General features: G+C 38.2%; 1 protein-coding gene across 5 annotated transcripts in view; it reads left to right on the forward strand.

Annotated features, from left to right (window-relative positions):
- Window positions 1-19,961, forward strand: part of LOC132815341 (cAMP-regulated phosphoprotein 21-like) — a 346,819-nt gene that overhangs the window by 134,235 nt on the left and 192,623 nt on the right. For all 5 annotated transcript variants that reach the window (XM_060824202.1, XM_060824203.1, XM_060824201.1 and 2 more), the window contains one exon: window positions 10,640-10,810. The gene's annotated coding sequence lies outside the window, so the exon portion shown is untranslated. The remainder of the gene's footprint in view (window positions 1-10,639; window positions 10,811-19,961) is intronic.

Below are 19,961 nucleotides of genomic sequence, written 5' to 3' on the forward strand. Positions count from 1 at the left end.
ACTCAGCTTAACTTTGAAGTCCCGATGGTTGGAGTGTTACCTCAAAAGGAGGTGGTTATAGTTGTTGAAGGTCAGTCACCTCAGCACCAAGACATCTCTGCAGGAGTTCCTAAGGATAATATCTTCAGTGCTTCATCAGTGACCTTCCCTCCATTATTAGATCAGAAGTGGGGATGATTGCACACCATTCAGCACCATTCATGACTCCTAAGGTACTTAAGCAGTCCATGTTCAAAAATAGCAGTATTTGGGCTTGGGCTGAAAAGTGGCAAGTAACAAGTCACATAAGTGCCAGACAGTGATGAAATCCAACTTTCAAGAATCTAACAGTTGACCCTTGACATTTGATGCAATTACCATTGCTGAATCCCCCACTATCAAATCCTGGGTTTACCACTGACCAGAAATTGAACGGGACTAGCCATGTAAATAGTGTAGCTCCAACAGCAGATCAAGGGCTAGGAATCCTGTGGTCAGTAACTAACTTCTTGACTCCCCAAAAACCATCAGCATCTAAAAGGAACACTTTCGAGATAAGTGCAGTTCCAATAAAACTCAAGAAGCTTGACACCATATAGAACAAAGCAATCCACTTGATTATCATCAAATATTCACTCCCTTCACCTCTGTCACTCAGAGGTACCATCTATAAGAAGGAATGTAGAAATTTATCAACAGGATGATGTTGGAACATTTTCCAGATCTATGGCCCCATTTCCATCTCAAACTTCACTGCCTATTTTAGCAGGGATCATATTACTCATAGTAAACAAGATACATTGGTGCAGAGGACACAAGCTTCATGCCTGTTTCATACCCATCAAAGTCCATCCCCTCCCCTCCTTATTCTGAGCTGATGCACAGTAGTATTTTTAACTTTGGAGGACAGTAGTAAGAACAATTCACACTGGAGGCACATCAGGTTGTGCATTTTTATCCAACCTATGATGTCTCATTTTTGGTTGATAGAAATGTTTGCCAGCATTTTGAGAAAGGGAATAGGTGATGAAACCAAACAATACAAAATGACCAAATGGTAGACGATAATATAAAAGAAAGACCCTCGATTCCTCCCTCAAAGATACAAATCTATTAGTTAACATTGTTCTAAAAAAAATCTTCTAAATGATTTTGGGATATCCAATAGACAATATCATTCCCCTAAGAAAGAAATGTTAAATCAACTTCCATTCACAAAAATTCATGCTTTTCTAGCCAAATAGCATTTTTTGGAAAACAATTACTATTATGATAAAGATAAATGAGGCAAGTTTTATATTAAATACTATCAGAGAGCTGCAAAGCAGTTACAGACAAGTAGTGTTTTTATTGCAGGAGTATGTCTTTAAATACCAACCCATGCCATTTAATTCTGATCATGCCATTGGTCTTATTTCATAACATTCTATCCCCAAACCACCCAGTCCTCCTTTGCCATCCCCATTTCCCATATCAATCCTTGGGTAAGTATCATAAAATGAAACATGTTTTCCTATGGTATGACAAAAAAAGTACAGTTTAAAAGGACTCCCTGTGCTCTGATGCACGTTGCGTTGTTCTGAGGTCTGTAAGGCACGACATGATTGCAAATTATTTCTCTTATTTCTATACACTGAAGAAATGGAAAAATGGGATTAGAACAGAAAGAGTCACAACTAGCATCCCCATTGGGCCAAACTTTTTTTGAAACTGTTATTGCTAAGATTTTTGAAAGTTTTCTGTTTTAGAATGTTAACATAGCAAATTGCACAGATGTATAAAAAGTAATGGAAGGAATGCCTGTATTTGCTTCTTTATAGCCCTTTTCACAAGCTCAGGTCATGCTTTGCAGTGAATACAATATTTTAAAAATGTAATCCCTCATGTGATGTCTAATGAAAATGGAGTTTGAAGCATTTTAAGAATACAGCCATGAGGAAATTACAACATGGAGTAATCTAACATCTGGTAGAAAGTCACAAATATGTTGGACCTTGGGAAAAATAATGCTAGTTAACTTTAGCAAAGTTAAAAACATGAATAAGTATTTCAACGACCTTGCAAAATCTGAAAGAAGATTGATGAACAATTTATTCTTAACCTGTTTTATGAAAATCATTAACATGAAAAATCATCTGACTCATGAAGTTGGCATGATTTTGGAAGTTGGGAACTTATATTTACTTACAGTCCATGCAAGTGTGGCCTTTGAATTCATAATGCTCTTAATTATTTTCTGAATGTGTCGTCCCCAACTGGGATTGTAGAGTCAGGAAAAACTCTTGACTTCACAAAGCCAACATGGGGTAGAGTGCCTATATTTCTAATATTCATCCCTGGGAAGGGCAGGTTTAACAGGAATGGAAACACTGGTGACAGCCGTAGGAGTTGCCCAGTGCAGAGGTGGGCTGTGTAAAAGAGCTGCCTTGGTGATGTGGAATTTCATCCTGATTGTTTAAAAAAACTCTATTCCAACTTATGTGCCTGTACAAAAAATCTCCTTCTGTCCTTCCATTGCCTTTAAAGCCCATATGCCAACTCAGTCCCTGTATGTGATCCCACCTATCACCCCTTATAGCACTCACTCAGTATAAACCATGGGCAGACTCCAACAGCCACGCTAAAAGAAAATAAATTCCCATTGTAAGTGTCCATTGATGAGTTCACTATTTTAAGAAAAGCTCTCATTGATTTAAAAAAAAGCACATTCAATATATATAAACTCCTTCAAGAGCTTAATTCCTTTAAGGTACATTTATTTCAAATACTTAACCTCTTAGAAAGAGTGAAGACTACAGAAGCAGGAGAGTCAGAGTAGATTGAGTGTGGCGCTAGAAAATGCACAGCAGTCCTGATCAAGGGTCCTGCCCGAAACATCAACTCTCCTGCTCCTCAGATGCTGCCTGACCTGCTGTGCTTTTTCAGCACCATGCTCTATCTACTCATAATCTTTTATAACCATTTATATTCATAGCCCCATATAAATACTTGGAGCTATGAAACCATTAGCCCACAAGCACAACAACACTATAATGATAGCCGCAGGCTTCGGTCAACAGACAGTGTGGTGAAATTACAAGTATTTTTTCAACTGCAATATTTTTGGACACAAATGTAAAAATATCGGGGATTTAAATGCCTTGATTGTTTATTAGTTCCCACTGTAACTACTTACACACATTCATGTCTAATTATAAGGATCCCAAAGGGCACCTGACCCCTCCGAAAAGGGAAACAGGATCTGTCCAAAAATATCTCTTAACTCTTCAAAGATGGACCCTAAAACCTCTTGCCAATCACCAGCTACCTATTGGCTCCACTTGTCTGGAATCCTATTCTCCCCACATTCATTTGAAAGCTATACTCTACATCCAGTTGGTACCCATTCTCTCCAAACAACTGCAACTCTCATCCATATGGCAACTGTCGCCACCATCTACTTGCTACCCACCCCCATGTTTTGTTCATGTGCCTAAAGGCTGCAAGTCATGTTTTGCACATCGCACTGACAAAATTTGCATCTGTTTGCTGCGTCTGTGAACCACTGATGTACCATCGACAACCAGCACCCATTCTCCTCTGGTGAAAATGACAGTTTCCGGGTTTGAGGGCGTTGCATTCAAAATCGGGTCTCCAGCACTTTTCTGGCTAAAGTGAAGGCCCTTTTCATATTCACAGAAATTCGTGCTATGTTGTTTGCAGACTTGATTTTCTTGAGGAGATTAAAATTATAAATTCCTTCATAGGTTTTCATAAAATATCCAGAGCGTGCAAAATGCCATTCAAAATGAATAAAAAACAAGGCAGCATGAGATGTTTAAGAGTATATAGGGATATCTTGGTGTGCTTACAGATTACTCAGAATTACTTTTGCACGACTCCTCACCATGTCCACAGTTTAAAAAAAAAGCACATGACTTGGTTCAGCAAACAATCACCAAGAACTGGCCTTTGATCAGAGAAACCACAAACAAAAAGAAGATCCTTTATGGAATTTCAGGAATACTTATTTTCATTGCCTGTATATCTACTGGTGAGTTACAATGATTGAATGGATTTAATAATACAAGAGAAATCTGGGATATATTGTTTTGTCCCTTCACTCACTAACTCTCCCATCATGAACACTTTTATAATTTGCCCTGGAGTAATATTTTTAACTCTATTGTTGCTTGTTATGCCATGCCACACTTTATTACTGAATAAAAATGTTATCCCAAATTCAGTTTTCACCAATTTCCAATTTAAATTTAAATTGATGATGACATTTTTATAAATGTTACCAAATCTTCCAAATGGAGAAAATCACTTCACATTTCCCCCGATTTCTCAGAATGGTTCCAGTTACCTATTTTGTTGCGTAATTAACATTTAGAAAGCACTGTAAGAAAACTTTGAGATGCATATCTTTGTTGACCATTGTTCTAGTGTGGAGGAAAACATGTATGATTGATCTGTGGGATCAAAAAGGAAGGGCAATTTGGATTCAAAACTGGCTCAGAGGCTGGAAGCAAAGGGTTATGGCCAGCAAGTGGTTTGTAACTAGAATACTATTTACAGTAAGGTCACGTAAGGCTGAGTGCTTGGTGTGAAAAGTAAGCTTGTATCCAAGTCAGGCACCATCCTGGGTTGGAATGATATTGTTCCTCCTTCACGATCACCGGGCAAAAGTTCTGAAACTACCACCACCCCTCCCCCCTTCCCCCCCTTTCCCCCCCCCCCCCCCATCATTAATAGCACAGTGGATGTACCCACATCACTTATAAATAGGAAATAGTCCACCACCACCATTTAGCAAGGGCAATAATTGCTAGCTTTGCAAACAATCGCATGAACAAATGAAAAATAGGCTGATGAAATTTGATTTGTTGATCACATTACTCACATTGATCTTTCAGTGAGTTTCTCACCATTTCTGAGCTATTTAGAACTGACACAAGTAAAAATCAGTCCCTTGGTGTCTGAGACGACCTTCTTAATGTTGAAGTAGTTTATAATTTATTTAAATATAATTTATATATTGGTTAGACCACTCTTGGAATATTGTGTGCAATTCTCATCTCTCTCCTATTGGAAGGATGTTGTGGAACTTGAAAAGCTTCAGAAAAAACTTACAAAGCTGTTGCCAGGGTTGGAGGATTTGAGCTATTTAGAGAGGCTGAATAGGCTGGGGCTGTATTCCCTGGAGCGTTGGAGGACAAGGGGTGACCTTATAAAGGTTTATAAAATCATGAGGGGCATGGATAGGATAAATAGATAAGGTCTTTCCCCTGGGGTGGGGGAGTCCAGAACTAGAGGGAAGGTTTGAGGTGAGAGGGGAAAAGATATAAGAAGGACTTAAGGGGCAACTTTTTCACACAGAGGGTAATGTGTGTGTGAAATGAGCTACCAGAGGAAGTGTTTGAGGCTGGTACAATTACAAAATTTAAAAAGCATCTGGATAGTTACATGTATAGGATAGGTTTACATGTATATGGGCCAAATACTAGCAAATGAGATTAGATTAATTTAGGGAATCTGGTCAGTATGGATGAGTTGGACTGAAGGGTCTGTTTCTGTGCTGCATAGCGCCATGACTCTATGTATGTTGAAGTGGTTTGAAATATTTAAATTTGCAAGGTAAGGACTTACATCTTTTTTCTCCTTTTTTCTTTTTTTGTGAATACTTTCTGTGATCTGTTCTTCAGCACTAACATTGCAAACTTAAACTCGAGTCAAATACATTTATAAGAAACAAACAATTTTATGATCTGATTATTGATCCCTGGAGGACCCCATCAGCTGCTCCAATCTGGATAAAATCTCTCCTGTGCTATGTCTGCCCAGAACCTAGTCAATTTTGTATTCAAGTCATCACCATCTATTTAATGTCAATTGCTTTTTTAAAAAAAAATGCCTGTTATGTGGTACTTTGGCAAACATCATTGGAAAGTTCAAATATGCATTTGTGAATCCTCTCTGTTACAGTAACCAGAATCTAAATCTACACCACACTTTTAAAGCAATAAAACATATCAAGGCACTTCATATAAGCATTATGAAGCAACATATGATGCAAGGTCTCAAAAGGTGTAATTAGGTTGATGACCAAAAGCTTGGTCAAAGAGACACGTTTAAGAATGCTTTAGAGGAAGAATTTGAGGTAGAGAGTTGTAGGGAGGATTTTCTAGAGCTTATGGTCTAGGCTACAGAACACTCAGCCACCAATGGTTGTGTCATTAAAATTGGAATGTGAAGAAGCTAGAATTGTAGGAGTACCTCTGCTGTTACCTGTATTCCATGATTGGGTATCACTTGGTGAAGAATCCTAAGTGTGCTAATAGCTACACTAACAATCAACTTAAGGTAATTAGTGAGTTTGTAACATGGCTGATTTGTGCTTGCCAGAAGTGACATACATTCAAGCGAGATATCTGTTCCCTGCAGTCAAAAGTGATATGTTCAAATGTTGGATTTTTTTTGACATAACTAGGAGCACGAGACCCATTGCATTTGCCATAGCAACAATGCACCCAAACCTTCCAATAAACTAGCATCTTTTTCACTTCAAGCATAAATTGCTGTGATCATTTGAAATTTGGCATTCGTACACTTGCTTTGATAAATGCAAAATGAATGCTTCGGCAACGTGCCTCTCTTTTCAGAAATAAATTTGTGCTATAGAAATACTCTGCACCAGTTACACTCGTCACAAGCCTTCTGTGTAATTACGTAGCTGATGAAGGCTTTATTTCCTAGTCTGTTTCCGTGACAATGGTAGAATGTGCTAGCAGCCCACCTTGCAGCTGTCTCTGCATTTGAGACAGATGGCTGCCTTCATCCATTTGACAGAAACGAAACCTGATTAAGTACCTCAAAATTAGCAACAGCTTCATAACTATTTTCTCAATTGTTTGCTGTTCCAATGTAAGTGTTACTTCAGGATGCGCTCAGTGAAATATCTCTCATACTGTATTCTCCATTGGATGAGATCTGTCAGATCGTGAAGTGAAATAATTAATTAGCATATCACCAAACTTCAATCAAATTGAACTCTCCAATTCTTCTTGAAACCTCCTGGATTTTTAATCTCAATTGGAAAGCAATTTACCATATGCCAAGCAAAGTATTTTTAAACAGTATGTTTATACAAGTTGGATGCCATGTGAGATGGGTATTGGTGGTTTGGACTTCATTTCTGTGTGATATATTTCTGGTGTGATCCCATTCCATAGTTTGTGGTGAACTAGTCTGGCAATGTTGAATTATGGCAGACTGGTGTGAAAGTTGAGTCTACTGCATGTAATTTAAGCCCCAACATTGAGCTTGTCATAGCCATGGTTTATGATTTATAAAATATAGCTGGTGTGCATTTCTAATTTGTAATGTTGTTTTACTTTAATATAGTGACACCTGTTTCCAGGAAGATGTGACATTATTGTAAATAATTTCTCCATTAGCATTAATGTATTTGACATTTCTATAAGTTATTCCTGAATAATTTTGCAACATACTGTTATAAAATTGTGTAATTCCAGCCAGGCATTTGCAGCTAATTCTTCTATCAATTACATCATTGCATAAATTGATTGAATTAAAATTGCATGTTGTTTTAATATATTTTTAATTATTTTGTTTTGTATCTATAATGGCAAGCTTTTTTTTAACCTGTTTATTTTAATAGAATGCAAACATTTTGTTTGGCTGTTACAGATGGGTTTTATTATTCATCATAATGGAAATGATTTTTTTTTAATCATTAGTCATACCAAAAGATGGCATTATGAGTGCAGAGACAAGGTCTCCTTTTTGTACTCAATTTGGAATTGGTAATTTTCTTCAAACCCATCAGTATACGTTTTGTCATTTATTAGAATTTCCAAAAACTCATTGAAGGCTTTAGACGGATATGGGCCAAATGCTCGTGAATGGGACTAGATTAATTTAGGATATCTGGTCAGCATAGGTAAGTTGGACTGAAGGGTCGGTGTCTGTGCTTACATCTCGATGACTCTATGCTGTTGGTAAAATTGGTTCAACCATTCTCTAAAGAAAGTATTTGCTTATCTCAGTGGATGCAAGTTGTGTAGTAGTCAGAAGGCTGTAGGTTTAAACTGACTACAGAACCTGAGTACAGAATTGAGGTTCACAGTTCAATTTTGAGAGGCTGCTGCATTACTCAAGCTGCTTTCTTCCAAATGCAATGTCGAACATATACTTCATTTGCTATTGAGTGTATAGAAAATGGGGAAGCTTTTTCGATTTTGGAGTTGCTATATAAATGCAAGTCGCATTCCAATGTCAAATTTTGAATTGTGCAAGAATGATAAAATAAGATGCTTACTCTGTTTACTTTTTATAATTACAACATTTTAAAGCAATTTTACATCTTTGGTCAAAATATAGCATGAAAATCAAATTCATATGTTTGAAAAGCTTAAAAAAATAAACTTTTGTAGCAGATTTCAGAACTCGATCAAACAAGTTTTTTGAGATAAACACATCAACATAAGTTATGCCTATAATGCTATGAAATCTCCCAAGGCATCCGTCAGGAACACTATAAAACAAAGATTGACAACAAGCCATATAAGCAAGTGTTAGGTCAGATGTTCAAAAGCTTGGTCAATGAGCCAGGTTTTCAAGGAATGCTTTAGAAGCATTAATGTTACAACAAAGAAAGAGGCCAAATGACCCCTTGTATCTGTGCTGGCTCTTTCAAAGTGCCATCAAATTGCGTCCATTCCCCTACTATTTTTTCATAAACTTGAGTATGTTACATGTTGAATAAAAATACATGAATTGGACCCCCATCTAGAAAAATGTGCAAGTCTTTTTTTAAAATTTAAATTGAGTCAATTATTCTTTCGAGGCAACACTTGAAATAAAGATTAGCTTTTACACAGGTGAAGGAACTGTAAATAAAAAGTGTGGATGTGCCATAGATCCAGAATCACAGTAATGCCACTAAAGTTAGCTATCAACTGACAAAAATTTAAGCTGGCATGACTGGAATTTGAAAATAATGAATATTTTTGATTGGTGAGTCATACCTCTGGGACTGAAAGATGTACCCAACCCCTTGCTGGTGGTTAATGGAGCTGTGGAATAGTATTTTCTTGATGGCGTCAAATTAATAGGTTACTGCTCAGGCCACTGTTCAATTAAGAATAGGATTCAATCACAAATCTGGATATTCAGCAGCTTCAGTAGACCACCACTAGAGGGCAGCCAGTGCTGAAACTACAACTAGAAGAAGGGAATGTCAAATGTAGTCATGATTGTTGAGGATGACTATTAGTTTCCTTGTCAGGCTTGCAGACTCATGTGGCTGGTTTGACCTTGAGGTTTTTTGTGTAATTAGACATTCATACTTAATGAAAGAAAGTGAGATAGAGAGTTGGAGGGAAGAAATTCCAGAGCTTTGAGACTGAGCAAACTGAAGGCATGGCCACTAAGATGGAGCAGTTATAATTGGAAATGCCCAAAATGCTTAAACTTAAGAAGCGCAACCATCCCAGAAAGTTTAGGATTGGAGAATATTACAGGAATAGTCAGAGTGTAGACATAGAGCGATTTGAAAACAAGAATGTGAATTTTAATCCTTAAGATGTTGCTTATTGAAGAACTATGTAAATCAGTGAGCCCAAGAATGACGTGGGAATGCAACTTCCTGTGATTCAAGATATGGCAGAGTTTTGTATGATCTCAAGTTTACAGAGAATAGAATTGGGAGATCAATGATGAGAGCATTGGAATAGATGAGTCCAGTAGCAATGGTATGAATGAGTATTTCAGCATCAAGTTAGCTGAGACAGCTTAAATCCTTGATGTTTTCTATAAGCAGAAAAGTGCTGGTGAAGGTTTTGGCTATGTGAAGCATCTGTTCTGATTTATTCTGATCAATATTGCCATATAATACACAAAGGTAACAATAGTGAGCAGTGCAATAATGGTAATTAAGAACCTGTGACCCATTCATGCTTTACCAGTGACATATGTGATCTGTCTAAAATGAAAGCACTGTTGCTTATGTTATATATCTACAGAAATTATTGTGAATGATTACATAAGTGCTGATTTACTCTAATCAGATGCAACAGACCAATAATGTAAACAGTATGATTTTATCATTCATAGAAAGGAGAACTGTATAAAATATTTGTTGTGCCTTGATCTACAAATGCTGGTCAGATTTTGTTCAGTTCAATTTGCTCTCCAGTCTTAAGCCTGTATTCTATATGTTGCTGCTTTAAAAAATAGATATCAACAAACGTTCTAACCAATAATCATGTATTGTCATTATATCATGTCTGACCACTATTGTTACAAAGAATAGGGCAGATTTTTAAATATTTGACTGGAAAAGTAGTGAGGACTTCAAGCAATTCCTGTTCTGTTAATTTTAACAGTATAGATTGCCTGAATGAAAGCAGAACACAACTAGAAATGCGTAATCGTCAAGTGTAAAATAATTGTTAATTTTAGCTCTTTGCGTAGGAGCTGTTATGATTGAACAGCCGTTTCTTGCCTTTATTAGAGAAGCAGCAAGCGGTTTGAGACAGGTGAAGCTAATTCAAACTGTGAAGCAGATTTGCTTCAAGCAGGTCATTAGTGCAGGAAATCTGCCTCTACTCAAGACTTTCCTTAACCCTTCTATCGTTTTCATCATTTCTTTCAGGTTAATGATGGTCCATCAAATCCTCTTTGGGAACAGCATGGAGGTTGTCATTTTGGACTATTGATAAGGACATGGGACTCACTTTGTCATTGATCTATCGTGTTGATTTCAACAGTGAACAGCATCAGATAGAAAGCATCAAAACACCAACGCAGAATCCGTGCACGGAAGGTAATTTTCATTTCCAACTATGAATATAAAACCTTACTAAGTTTACTAGAATGTGGAATGAGTTAACTTATAAGGTAATTTTGTAAAAGGAAGCAGACAAGTTTGAAACCAATTTGAATTTAAGTTATTAAATTATGCCAATTTTCATTTTTGTATCAATTTCATCAATGTAAAGTCACACATCATGGATAATGTTTAACTGATTCACTGACCTATATCAAGCAAGAAGGGGTATGATTTGCAGAACCTGGAATTTTCAAAAAAGTCAGTGATCTCTGGGAAAGGGTGCAAGAAATTTAATCTGGTGTTAACGAATTGACCTTTATTCTGTTACCTATGTGAATAGTGATTTTCATGGTTATGATTTCTAATCTGTGTAAAACAAGCCATTAAGGTGATGAGAGGGTGGCTATATGTGCATGTTGTGTATTTAAATCTATTAATTTTCACCATTTAGCAAATCTTCATAGTTTTGCATTACTGTCTGTTTGGCCAGAAACGTTTTAGAGAAAAATACATTAAATCGTTAAGGTACTGTGTATAATTCAATGCAAGTTAACTGAAATGTGTATCGTATAGAGCAAAAACAGTGACACAAAATAAATCTGTTTGCTTGCATTTATGCTTTGTTTGTACAGTATCTGTACACTATGGAAACATTATTATAGTATGTTTTTCTTTTAATCTGACGTGCCATATGAATAATATAGCAGGTTTCTTGAAAGCTGTATACGTTGGTAGGAATGTGCATGGGTCAATGGCCAACATTGTCACAGGCTGATAATGAATGCATTTACCTTATTAAAATTCTAAAACTTCACTTTGACAGCCAAAAGCTCAAAAGATGTATTGCTTTCAAATTTGCTTGACCATGTTTACCTTATTAAGTATTCATAAAACAAAATCAATTATCCTTTGTGAATTCTTGTAAAATATCAGATGTAAAATAAATTGTTTGGTTAGTTGAATTTCATAATTTATTCAGAATCCTTCTGCAATAACTGCTATTGTAGTTGCATCATCATACTTCTACAGAATGTGGGTTTGAACTCTGACTGCAGATTTTATTTCTACGTAGCAGTCAAATTAAAATAATATTGATATTTAGTATTTTAATTTATATTGCATTAAGGAACTAAATCTTCTCAATGCCTATTTTGTCTTATTATTAAAGTTGAACATGGAACATGTATAGTCTTGCATATATAATACATCATTATGTACATTTAAAAAATTCTCAAGATGGTAGCCTTTCCCTGCTGAGAAGAGACACGAACCAGCCCCCTTTCCCTAGAAGTGATTGCTTTCATATCTATAATCCTATATTGAAACTATGCCTATTATTTATATCAAGTCCTTGCCTAATTTAACTCTTCTTCAATTACATTCTGAAGGGTTATTTTCTGCAGTGGAACTCAATAATATCTTTGTAATAAATCTTTTTATTTATCAACATTTCAACCATTTTGTTTGCACAATTTGCATTCATACAACCAGAAGGAAGCCATTCAGAGCATTGTTCTTGTGTTGGCTGTTCCTCATAACTCTACAAGTTATTCCATTTGCAGTAAATGTTAGAGGAGAAGAACATGTAGCTGTCAATATGCTCTACTATACGTTTCTGAAATTAAATATTGTCACATAATTCATCCATTAAAAGAATCACTGATAGCAATAAGGTTTGGATAGAGTTGATAAAGAAAAATCTCATCTTCTCTGTGAAATCAGTCAATAATTAGATACCGTTAATTTGACGATCATTGTTGAAAAGTCTAGAAGACTTTTTCTCACTTCGAGGTGTCAAATCCTGAAGCATGTACCTGTCAATGTCATGAAAATAGATTCTGTAAATAATTTTCAAAATCTATTAGACAAGGTTTCAGAGGATGAGGATTCTTAGCATTATGAACAAAATGTAGGGATGTGAGAATAAAAATGATTGCTCTTTTAGCAATCCAGAACAGGCTCACAAAGGCCACATGGCTTCTTTCTGTACTATATGTTCCTATGATTCTGTGAAATATGGCTGTCAACTTAGCACTAACCAATCCCTTTCTGAGTTCTACAAACAGTACAGTGCTTCATGCTGTGATACCTGCACGTACTGAGATTCAGGTGCACTATTCTATACTTCACAGTCAACCACTTGAAGTCCCACATTGACTCCCAGCACACTTCAGTGTATGCTTCCCAATGAGATTATGATGCTCAATAATTGCTGTTTAGCTTGGACTCCATTGACCTGACATTGCCCCTGGCCACCTGCTGTGGTGAATGACCCTGTTTTCCTGCCTCGGTCTTTTTGAATTGTGTGGGTCAGAAAAGCAAATGGAATACAGTTGAGAATGAATAGGACAAAAGGTGTGCAAACATGAACTAAATCAGACCAAGGCTGAACTGGGTGAATTTGTGACCTTAACATAGAGAATCACCAATCTGCAGGAATATAGCAGAAGCTCAGCTCACCTAACAGAGAAAATATCACAATGTGAGATCAACCTGTAATATACAAACATAGAAGGCAAACAGAATATCTCTATAGCAGGATTGACCAATTTCAAATAATTCAAAGATACAAAAGACTATTAATCCCTGAATCAGTTTGGGATTGCTAAAACTAGTTTTATGGGCTAAGGAGGGGAGGGAGAGGGAAATCAGCTACACTTCTTATCCCAACTTCTTATAAAGTTCCTATGTGCCTGTGTATATACAAGTTTACATTTTGATGCCCGTGGTTAATGAGACTGATGGCTCTCTTTGTGTGGCTTCGTTAACAAATAATCCCCAAGTAGGCAACCCTTTAGCTCAATGTGAGTCACTGCTTTAAGAATGAATTGGAGAAGAATTAAAGCAACAAATAATATAATTATAAATAGCCAGTGTTGTATGTTACATGAGGCTGATCCTGACAACACTGGTTTCAATAGGCTGGATAGGTCCCAATACAGTAGGAACAGTGAATGGGGAAGTAGCAGTTATGTGACTATTAGAAGTAATAGATTTGGCATGTCTATCAGTGTACTTTGTTTTAACTTCAGTCACAGCATTGCCTATTATTTCCAGATTTTCCAACTCACTAATGTGAGTTAGTATGAAGGTAATTTCAACTTCAGTGTTGAAAGGGACATGCCAAGCTTTTAGCTTTTAGAACAAAAGGAACTGACAGGCTGCATTCCACAAGCTGACAGGTTGTGCCTGCATTTCTGGATGGGATTCTGGGGTACTCTTTCCTACTGGGAGGAAGTGACTTGCTCGTGAAACAGTTAGCCAGATGAAGTCCATGAGGTCAGAAGTAGGGGTGTAGGGTTATGCTTGTGGATGCAATGTTGAAAGTGATTTTCCCACTAAGTAGTGTAGGAAAGATGAATATGTTCACCAATATACTGATGTGTATATCAAACTAATGCCCTGCTCTGAATTTTCACTGCTCATGCTAGCTTACCTTTCAGGTACAACTACCTCTCTGTCCATGCACATCCTCACATCCTTATGAGTCTGTCCACAACTGACATTGCCCCCTTATCTTGAAGTAATATTAGGCCTCTCTCTCATCTCCCCTTCAACTACTTCTGTCCATCCAACTGTTCATTGCATATCATGATTCTTATTCAAAACTCCCTTCCTCCTTTTATAGGAAAAGAATGCAGAACAGAAGGAGAAACAGGGTCACAGAAGTGCTCCAACCATCTCACTTTCTCTGCATATTAATGGGATCTTGGCATATCTGGTTGTGGAGGTGGAGAGTTGGAATCTCCTAACTACCTCGTGACAAAATTAAGTATCGAGCAGCCGCATTCATTGAGCACTCACTTACGTCGACAAGCTGTTTGCAATTAGTTGAGATGAGTATGTGTATAACCATCACTTCAAATATTTTTCAAGATATTTCTTTAATCTTCAAAGTGCCCTGGAGGAGGTGGTCTTCGAGAAAGATAGTAACTTCTCAGAGGACCTGACTCCCTGTGAAGATGCATCATCATAAGAGACCTCAGATCATGCACCAGCTTCAGATACTCACACAGCAGGGAGACACTAAGGCAAAAATTGGATTTTCAATTCCCGCACATAATAAGAGAGTGAGATTAAGCATGGACAACTGTAAGGAGTCTGGGTATTCCAAGCTCTGCTCAGCTGCAACAGTTTATGAAGAGTGTGCAACACTCTGAAAGGTTTTCAAACCTCAAGTTGCATCTTTGCAGAGAGATAGGAGGAGTTGCTTTCGATGTGAGTGACATGATGTTGTATGCCTTTGAAATGACGTCTTTGTTCATTGCACAAATCATCAAACATGGCAATCATGCAAGAGTTTTTACTAATGGTACACATAGGGTGAATGATGCTCTAATCCTCGTCCTGAACATTTATCATCCCACTTAACTGCGGCCCATCACTAGCTGTGTGAGGTATGGCTGGGTCATGCGAGGGATAATCATGAGATGGGTCCTAGGAATTGAGATTTGTCTCCCATTACAATTCCATACACTCCACCATCTCTACCTCAATATTATCACATGTTGCTTTGTGTAACAATGGCCAATCTATCCCTTCACAGTTACGGTGTAGCAAGCTGAGATGGAGCCTCACAGGCTCCAAAACCTAGGAAAGTCAGGAACATCTCAGCAGTCAGTGAGCTCCCTCACCTCTACTGAAACCAGAGATTCTGTCTCATACAAATTCTGGGAAGGGAAAGGATAAAGATTTATAGTTTATTTCAAGATATGCACAAAAATATGCTACACAATATTAAATTGGTATGCTTCTGTTTCATTTCTCAGTCACATCAACACCATTGCTTGCTGCTGTCTTCTCCATCTTGCCCATGTTTGGTCTTTTCCCACCAAGTGGTCTGGATTAAAGACACAAGTTCAAATGCTAGCAATCCAATTGACCAAATATGAAATGGTGAGGTGGGAATGACAGCCCTTCACACCAAGGCCACATATGTCCAAAGAACCCTAGCAAAACTGGAATGAATGGCTATCAGGGGCAGACTGGTTCCAGTCAGACTTCAAACATAGGAAGATGGTTGTGGTCGCTTGAGGTTAGTCATCTCAGTCCTAGGATCTGTCTACAGGAGTTCCTAAGGATACTGTCTGAGGCCCAACCATCTTCAGCTGTGGCCAGAAACGTGGATATTTGCCAATGGTTGCACAATGTTCAGCACCATTGTGACTCCTCAGATATTGAAGCCCCAGATCTAGAAGTTCCAAGAGCAGGTCAAAATCTCAGAATACTGCAGCAAGTAACTATCTCTTGACTCCCCAAAGCTTGTCCACAATCTACAAGGCAGAAATCAGGAGTGTGATGGAATACTCCCCACTTGCCTGAATGAGTGCAACTCAAACAACACTCAAGAAGCTTGACACCACCCAGGATAAAGCACCCTGCGGAATTGACACCACATCCACAAGCATCCATTCCCTTCATCACTGGTGCTCAGTAACAGAACTTTGCCAAAAATCCTTAGTCAATACTGTCTAAACCCACAGCCACTTCTGTCTGGAAGGACAGCAGATATATGGGAGCACCACCACTTGCAAGTTCCCCTGGAAGCCACTCACATCCTGACTTGGAAATATATCACTCTTCATTTACTGTCATGGGCCAAAATCCTGGAATTCCCTCCCTAAGTGCATTATGGGTCAACCTACAGCACATGGACTGCAGTGGTTCAAGAAGGCAGCTGACCACAACTTTCTCAAGAACAACTAGAGATGGCAACAAATGTTGGCCAACCAGCGATGCCCAAGTCCTAAGAGTGAGTTAAAAAATAGTTAGTCTCACTAGTGGTGATCATGAAACTACCTGATTGTCACAAAGACCCATCTGGTTCATTACTTTAGGGAAGGAAATCTGCCACCCTTATCCAGCCTGACCTAAGTGTGATTACAGGTTTACAACAGAGTGGTTGATTTTTAATTACCTTCTGAAATGGCCAAGCAAGCAGCATTGACATTTATATCATACCACAACAGTCAAATAGGAACAAATTAAGATGGCATCAATATTAGCATTAGATGTAATAAAAACGCACCCTGTTGAGTTAACCGTGCAAAGGTCTCCTCAGTAGCTAAGTCAGAGGCAAAGTTGAATAATGATGCCAAGGTGAAAATATACAGTCTTAGTGTTTTAATGATGCTCAAATATATATTTGGATGCTCACCTCAAGGTCAAAAATGATCATAAGATTGTGAACAGACTGGTTTAGTCTCGGTGTTATGAGTGAGTGGGATAGTGGTTCGGGAATAATGTTTGAACAGGGGACCAAAAGCAATGGCTTGAGTCTTTCCAATACCTAAGTGGGGGAAACCTCTGCTCAACCAGTACAAGATTTAAAAGAAGCAATCTGATAATTTAGCAACAGTGGCGAGGTCACGAGGGGTGACAGTACGATAGAGCTATGTGTCTTAGCTTTCTAAAAATAAAATCTTTTGGGATGTGAATATCAGTGTCCAGACCATCATTTGCTTCCCATCCCTGATGCCCTTGAGAATATCCTTACACCTCTGCAGTCCACAGTGCTAATAGTCAGGAAGTTCCAAATTTTTGATGCAGCAACAATGAAAGGCCAATAGTTTAATTTAAAGTCAGGATGGTGTGTAGCTTGGAAGGGCACGTATTGGGGATGGTGCTGCTGTGTATCTGCTGCTTTAGCCCTTCACTTTGATAGAGGTCATGGGTTTGCTAATTGCTTTTGGAGCAGTCTCAGCAAGTTGCTGTGGATGGAGTGAATGGTTAAAATTAGGGCTGGGGTGTCAGTAAGGCAGTCTGCTTTGTCCTGATAATTCTTGAGTGTTGGAGTTTGTCTCATGCAGATAGGTGAAGTGTTTCTATCACCCTTCTGATTTATGCCTTGTACTGATGAACAGCCTTTGGGATGTCACTGTACGTATGTGAAAATGAATGCCATGCTTTCAATTAGTGTTGCTGGGAAGGCTCACATAGATGGGAAATAGGCAGAGAAAGGGTGGGTCTTTGGCAGTCACCAGACATGATGGTGTTGAAGCAGGAAGAAAAGCCATTGTGAATGATACTTTAACTAAAGCAGGGAAATAGGAATGGAACCAGAAGGGAACAGTTCCATCCCACTGCATGACAGTGGAGAGGCATTGGAGGAACTATGAATAACCTATGAACAAATCTTCTCCCAAACTTTGAACCTTGTGAAAAGTTGCAGTCAGGTCAAGAGTGTGAAAGAGGAAAATAGTAGTCATTTTGACTTTGATAAAAGAGTTTTCAGTTCTGTAGAGCTGGCAGAAACTTAATTGAAAGGATTTAAATTGAATTTTGGGAAAATTAGCCACAGATTTAGGAGGCAACCACATTTGGAAGGGAAAGGGATTTCTGAGATGGGATAGCAATTTTTGAGAACACAGGAGGTGAAGTCTATTTTTCTGAGAAAAGGGTTGATGGTGACAGACTAAAGGACGTAAAAGATAACATCTGAAAAGAAAGAACCATCTACTATGTTGACCAACATGCTTCTGAAGAGGGAAAATCGAGAGGTTAGCATTTAGTCGGAGAAGAGTCAAGGGAACAAGATATGGGTCATGTTGGTAAGACGAGTTTAGAAAGGGCATGTGGAGAGATGAGAGAGAAACTGGAGTAGGATATGAGTTCATTGCTGGTTTGGAAAGTAGAAGGATGCTGATCAGATAGTCTTGAACTTCTTACACAGGAAGAGTTGTGTGGAGCTGAGAGTGAAGAACAGCAGAGAGCAGCTTAAGAATATAGTTTTCAGTAGAGAAATTAAGACTCCGGATATCTTTGCATCCCAGGATGATCCTGAAATTTTAGCAGCTAATAACAGGGCCAAACAATCTCTGACACAATCCAACCAGAATTCCTCATATAATGAACATTTAATAAATAAAGGTATTGGATTGGACAATATGGAGATTTGGACTAATAATTAACAAGTAACATTAATGTTAAGTGCCAGGCAATGACCAATCCCTACAAGAACCATGAAGTCATGTAGCATAGAAACAGACCCGTCGGTCCAACTAGTCCATGCCAACCATGTTCCCAGTCTAAACTAGTCCCACTCGCCTGTGTTTGGCCCATATCCCTGCAGACATTTCCCATTCATGCACTTATCCAAATATTTTTAAAATGTTTTAACATCTACCATTTCCTCTGGAAGTTCATTCCACCCACAAACCATTCTCATCATGTTCAACAACATTATTATTACTGAATGCCTTACCACAAATATCCCAGTAGTTAACATTGATCAAAAACTTAAATGGGCCAGCCATATAAATGCTGTGATGACAGGAAGGATGCTGGAATTGGGAATTCTGCAGCAAGTAACTTGCCACCTGATTCCCTAAAACTCATCCAGCAAGGCACAAGGCCCGAGTTACATGGAATATTCTTCAATTTCCTGGTTTGGTGCAATTCCAATAATGCCTAAGAAATTCAACGCCAAGTTTTGAAAAGATATGTTGCTCAGGTTGAAGTTCTGGGTGTAGGTTTGCTCGTTGAGCTGGAAGGTTCATTTTCAGATGTTTCATCACCATGCTAGGTAACATCTTCAGTGAGCCTCTGGATGAAGCTGCTCATGTTTCCTGCTTTCTATTTATATGTTTGGGCTTCCTTGGGTGACTGTGGTGATGAAACATCTGAAAATGAACCTTCCAGCAAAGCAAGCAAACGTACACCCAGAAATTCAACACCAATCAAGCCAGCAGCAACCCACTTGATTGGTACTCCACAGACCATAATCAACATTCATTTTGTCCATCACTGGTACACCATGGCAGCAGTGTGTATCATCTAAAAGATGCACTGCTGATATTTACCAAAGCTTCTTCAAACAACATCTTCCAAATTATAATATCTAATATCAAGGAGAAAAAGATAAAAGTACCATCACTTGCAGATTCCATCTAATTTACACTTATCTTGTCTTGGATCTATATCTCTGTTCCCTCATGGTCATTGGGTCATAATCCTTCCCAATTGCTCTGTGGGTGTACCTGCTGCAAACTGACAACAGCAGTTATTCATCACCACTTTCCCACCTTCTCAAAGGCAATTAGAGATGGTCATCAAGCATTGGCCTTTCAAGTGACAGCCCCAACTCATCAGCTGATGGAGAAAGGAGCAGCACCCTTGCTAATCTGATGAATCAGAGCTCTAAAAT

Source organism: Hemiscyllium ocellatum, chromosome 4 (assembly GCF_020745735.1).
Source record: "Hemiscyllium ocellatum isolate sHemOce1 chromosome 4, sHemOce1.pat.X.cur, whole genome shotgun sequence".
Taxonomy (NCBI): Eukaryota; Metazoa; Chordata; class Chondrichthyes; order Orectolobiformes; family Hemiscylliidae; genus Hemiscyllium; species Hemiscyllium ocellatum.